This window comes from Schistocerca gregaria, unplaced genomic scaffold (genome assembly GCF_023897955.1).
Source record: "Schistocerca gregaria isolate iqSchGreg1 unplaced genomic scaffold, iqSchGreg1.2 ptg001313l, whole genome shotgun sequence".
Lineage (NCBI taxonomy): Eukaryota > Metazoa > Arthropoda > Insecta > Orthoptera > Acrididae > Schistocerca > Schistocerca gregaria.
Genome location: NW_026062624.1, coordinates 1 through 5,000, shown reverse-complemented (window position 1 = coordinate 5,000; position 5,000 = coordinate 1). Strand labels below are relative to the sequence as shown.

Here is a 5,000-nt window from a genome sequence, read left to right as displayed (position 1 = left end):
AATCTGTCAATCCTTCCGGTGTCCGGGCCTGGTGAGGTTTCCCGTGTTGAGTCAAATTAAGCCGCAGGCTCCACTCCTGGTGGTGCCCTTCCGTCAATTCCTTTAAGTTTCAGCTTTGCAACCATACTTCCCCCGGAACCCAAAAGCTTTGGTTTCCCGGAGGCTGCCCGCCGAGTCATCGGAGGAACTGCGGCGGATCGCTGGCTGGCATCGTTTATGGTTAGAACTAGGGCGGTATCTGATCGCCTTCGAACCTCTAACTTTCGTTCTTGATTAATGAAAACATACTTGGCAAATGCTTTCGCTTCTGTTCGTCTTGCGACGATCCAAGAATTTCACCTCTAACGTCGCAATACGAATGCCCCCGCCTGTCCCTATTAATCATTACCTCGGGTTCCGAAAACCAACAAAATAGAACCGAGGTCCTATTCCATTATTCCATTGCACACAGTATTCAGGCGGGCTTGCCTGCTTTAAGCACTCTAATTTGTTCAAAGTAAACGTGCCGGCCCACCGAGACACTCAACTAAGAGCACCCTGGTAGGATTTCAACGGGGTCCGCCTCGGGACGCGCAAGCACGCCTTCGGCTCGCCCCACCGGCAGGACGTCCCACGATACATGCCAGTTAAACACCGACGGGCGGTGAACCAACAGCGTGGGACACAAATCCAACTACGAGCTTTTTAACCGCAACAACTTTAATATACGCTATTGGAGCTGGAATTACCGCGGCTGCTGGCACCAGACTTGCCCTCCAATAGATACTCGTTAAAGGATTTAAAGTGTACTCATTCCGATTACGGGGCCTCGGATGAGTCCCGTATCGTTATTTTTCGTCACTACCTCCCCGTGCCGGGAGTGGGTAATTTGCGCGCCTGCTGCCTTCCTTGGATGTGGTAGCCGTTTCTCAGGCTCCCTCTCCGGAATCGAACCCTGATTCCCCGTTACCCGTTACAACCATGGTAGGCGCAGAACCTACCATCGACAGTTGATAAGGCAGACATTTGAAAGATGCGTCGCCGGTACGAGGACCGTGCGATCAGCCCAAAGTTATTCAGAGTCACCAAGGCAAACGGACCAGACGAGCCAATCCGATTGGTTTTGATCTAATAAAAGCGTCCCTTCCATCTCTGGTCGGGACTCTGTTTGCATGTATTAGCTCTAGAATTACCACAGTTATCCAAGTAACGTGGGTACGATCTAAGGAACCATAACTGATTTAATGAGCCATTCGCGGTTTCACCTTAATGCGGCTTGTACTGAGACATGCATGGCTTAATCTTTGAGACAAGCATATGACTACTGGCAGGATCAACCAGGGAGCTGCGTCAACGAGAGCTGAGCAGCCGGCCGCCCGGGAGTGTGTCCCGAGGGCCCGCGCGAACACGCAAGCGTCCGCTCAATTATTCTGCAAACAGGAGGAGGCTGAGCTCCCCTGCACGATACACCTCGAAACCCTCTCAGGTCCCGGCGGCGCGCAGCGCCGTCCTAAGTACTTGGTCGGGTTCGAGAGAGGCGCAATCGCCCGGAGATGGGCGAGTAGACGCTTTCAGTGCGAACACCCGTGCTCCCAACTGAGCTTGCCGCTGCCGACAGAGGCCCGGGAGCGTGCTGTCGTGGCATTGCCGGCGGGAAACAACACGCGCCACCTACGGTGACCGGCAGCTCCAACGCCAGCGCCACAGAAGGGCAAAGCCCCACTTGGGTGCAGAAGCGAACTCTCCCAGCACAGCGCACGCGCCAACACGTCCGCAGAGCTGCGATACAAACCACCTGCGAGAACCGCTGGGGGCGACCGAGCAGCAGACGGCGTCGCGACGCCGAGTGCCGGGCGGCGGCGCATCCTCAACGCACACAGTCCGCAATCGGACCAGCACACTGCAGATGTCCACCGCGCTTCGCACCGGGCTCGGCAGAACCCACTTTGGCCGCCTGGCGCCGCGCGCAGGGTGCGCCGGCGCATAGCTGGGACGCCAGCCGGGCCCGTCGGCCGGCGCTCCTGCCACTGGGCGCCCCCCACCAGCCGGCTGTAGTGCGTGCGCTCACGCAGCGCGCGGCCAGCACGCCGGGCGGCCCCCCCTCACCGGCCGGGGACTGTCCCGCCAAGCCACAGCCTCGTATCGCTTCATACCCACATGGCCAACTCAGGTTCGGGGGCATGGCGGGTACCGCCGAAACAACCGGTTCATAGATGTACCGATCGTCGCTATCACCGATGCACCTGCAGCGCGAACAACCGCTCAACAACTGATTTCCAGTTCATTTGCGGATCTTTGGCAGCAAACGTATACGTCAATCTACATTTGCGAAATCTACGATTCTGGCATGCCTGCATGTTATGTGTCACGACACGCTACATCAGCCCACATACACACTGCGGCATGTACACGAGAGAACACGTGGAAGATGGTCCGCGCACGTGTGCAATGTCCCTTGCGCGGTCGACTGTCAACCGGCCTCTGTAGCATGTCGCAGATGTGGAACGCGGTCCACCGTGCTATCATGTTGTGTGGGGCAATACGATTAAATAGGAAAACCCTCGTCGCTACATCAACAGACGGCTCACGCTGATTCCCGGCAGAGGGAGGAGGGGGGGGGGGGGGGCCAACATGCAATACTTTCGTCCGTACCTACCTACCACATGTCTGTACGGCGTACAACAGTGCAATCTCGCTGTAATGGGGAGACGAGACAAGTAGCATCGTGCACAACATATGGCCCTTATGATTCGCCATTGTAGGGCGCAGCCGGTGTACGGTCAAGCATGTGCCACATTATGTCACTCAGTACGTAACGACGGATGATCAGTGTGGGTTACGCGTACATCAGCGGACAGTCCACACAGGCCGTACCACAACGTACACTGACTGCATCGACAACCGAATGCAACTGAACAGCTGCAAGGCTCATTTCACAAACAAACGCCTGACCGACCAGCTTGGAAGGGCAGGAGGGGAGGGCGATATTCGTTCTGTAGCGGTACACCCTTCCAGTGGTTAGCGGGACTGTGTAGAAAGTACGCAACACTCGAAAGACCTTTATGTGAGGGTACGCACCATGGCATCAAGAAATACACATGACACCAGAGGATCCAAGCAGTGAACTATGTTCAGAGGGTTGCTGTTAGGCAAAGCTACATTCCTGTGACGTTACATGTGACAGTTAAGGTGCAGTGTAAGTTAGGTTAAGGTGCAGCGTAAGTTAGGTTAAGGTGCAGCGTAAGTTAGGTTAAGGTGCAGCGTAACTTAGGTTAAGGTGCAGCGTAACTTAGGTTAAGGTGCAGCGTAACTTAGGTTAAGGTGCAGCGTAACTTAGGTTAAGGTGCAGCGTAAGTTAGGTTAAGGTGCAGCGTAACTTAGGTTAAGGTGCAGCGTAAGTTAGGTTAAGGTGCAGCGTAACTTGGGTTAAGGTGCAGCGTAACTTGGGTTAAGGTGCAGCGTAACTTGGGTTAAGGTGCAGCGTAACTTGGGTTAAGGTGCAGCGTAACTTGGGTTAAGGTGCAGCGTAACTTGGGTTAAGGTGCAGCGTAACTTGGGGTTAAGGTGCAGCGTAACTTGGGTTAAGATCTGTCTCGCGTGTGTAGGTGCAGCGTAACTTGGGTTAAGGTGCAGCGTAACTTGGGTTAAGGTGCAGCGTAACTTGGGTTAAGGTGCAGCGTAACTTGGGTTAAGGTGCAGCGTAACTTGGGTTAAGGTGCAGCGTAACTTGGGTTAAGGTGCAGCGTAACTTGGGTTAAGGTGCAGCGTAACTTGGGTTAAGGTGCAGCGTAACTTGGGTTAAGGTGCAGCGTAACTTGGGTTAAGGTGCAGCGTAACTTGGGTTAAGGTGCAGCGTAACTTGGGTTAAGGTGCAGCGTAACTTGGGTTAAGGTGCAGCGTAACTTGGGTTAAGGTGCAGCGTAACTTGGGTTAAGGTGCAGCGTAACTTGGGTTAAGGTGCAGCGTAACTTGGGTTAAGGTGCAGCGTAACTTGGGTTAAGGTGCAGCGTAACTTGGGTTAAGGTGCAGCGTAACTTGGGTTAAGGTGCAGCGTAACTTGGGTTAAGGTGCAGCGTAACTTAGGTTAAGGTGCAGCGTAACTTAGGTTAAGGGGCCAACGTGGGTTAGGTTAAGGGGCCAACGTGGGTTAGGTTAAGGGCCAACGTGGGTTAGGTTAAGGGCCAACGTGGGTTAGGTTAAGGGCCAACGTGGGTTAGGTTAAGGGCCAACGTGGGTTAGGTTAAGGGCCAACGTGGGTTAGGTTAAGGGCCAACGTGGGTTAGGTTAAGGGCCAACGTGGGTTAGGTTAAGGGCCAACGTGGGTTAGGTTAAGGGCCAACGTGGGTTAGGTTAAGGGCCAACGTGGGTTAGGTTAAGGGCCAACGTGGGTTAGGTTAAGGGCCAACGTGGGTTAGGTTAAGGGCCAACGTGGGTTAGGTTAAGGGCCAACGTGGGTTAGGTTAAGGGCCAACGTGGGTTAGGTTAAGGGCCAACGTGGGTTAGGTTAAGGGCCAACGTGGGTTAGGTTAAGGGCCAACGTGGGTTAGGTTAAGGGCCAACGTGGGTTAGGTTGCCAGAGATGTGTCAAATCAGGATGTACGTTTGGCTGGTGTCAGGTGGTGGGTTGGTTCGATGCCTTTATAAGGAGTGTGGCCAAAGGGTATTTTATTACTTGTACCTTTTGTGTTGTGGCGTGGCGTTGCGTCCTGTGTTGATACTGGGTGGACCACTGTGGGTGTTGCTGGCTGATTTGAGCTGCGTTGTTTGCGGGTGGTGTGAGACATTCTGTCTTATTAGTGGACGTGACGTTCCTCTTGTCGTTCTTTGGATAGTGTCCTGTGGCAGCGAGGATAAAATGGATGTTGTTGAACGATAGTGCTTTGGTGCTTTCGCTTTGTTACACACAGAGTGGACTGTGAGATAGGGTGACTGGGTCGAGTGCGGTTCACACTGTCCTCCCCAGTTTACAGTATGTATCATCTATGTATGTGGTCCTGCATCATTAACACGCGATCTAGTGT

The 5,000-nt window shown here is 54.0% G+C and overlaps 1 non-coding gene across 1 annotated transcript in view; it reads right to left on the bottom strand.

The window, feature by feature from the left end:
- Positions 1-1,323, bottom strand: part of LOC126330620 (small subunit ribosomal RNA) — a 1,894-nt gene extending 571 nt beyond the window's left edge. The window contains exon 1 of the ribosomal RNA XR_007563050.1: positions 1-1,323. This exon is cut by the window's left edge and continues 571 nt beyond it. This is a non-coding gene — a ribosomal RNA (small subunit ribosomal RNA).
- Between the last annotated feature and the right edge of the window lie 3,677 nt (positions 1,324-5,000).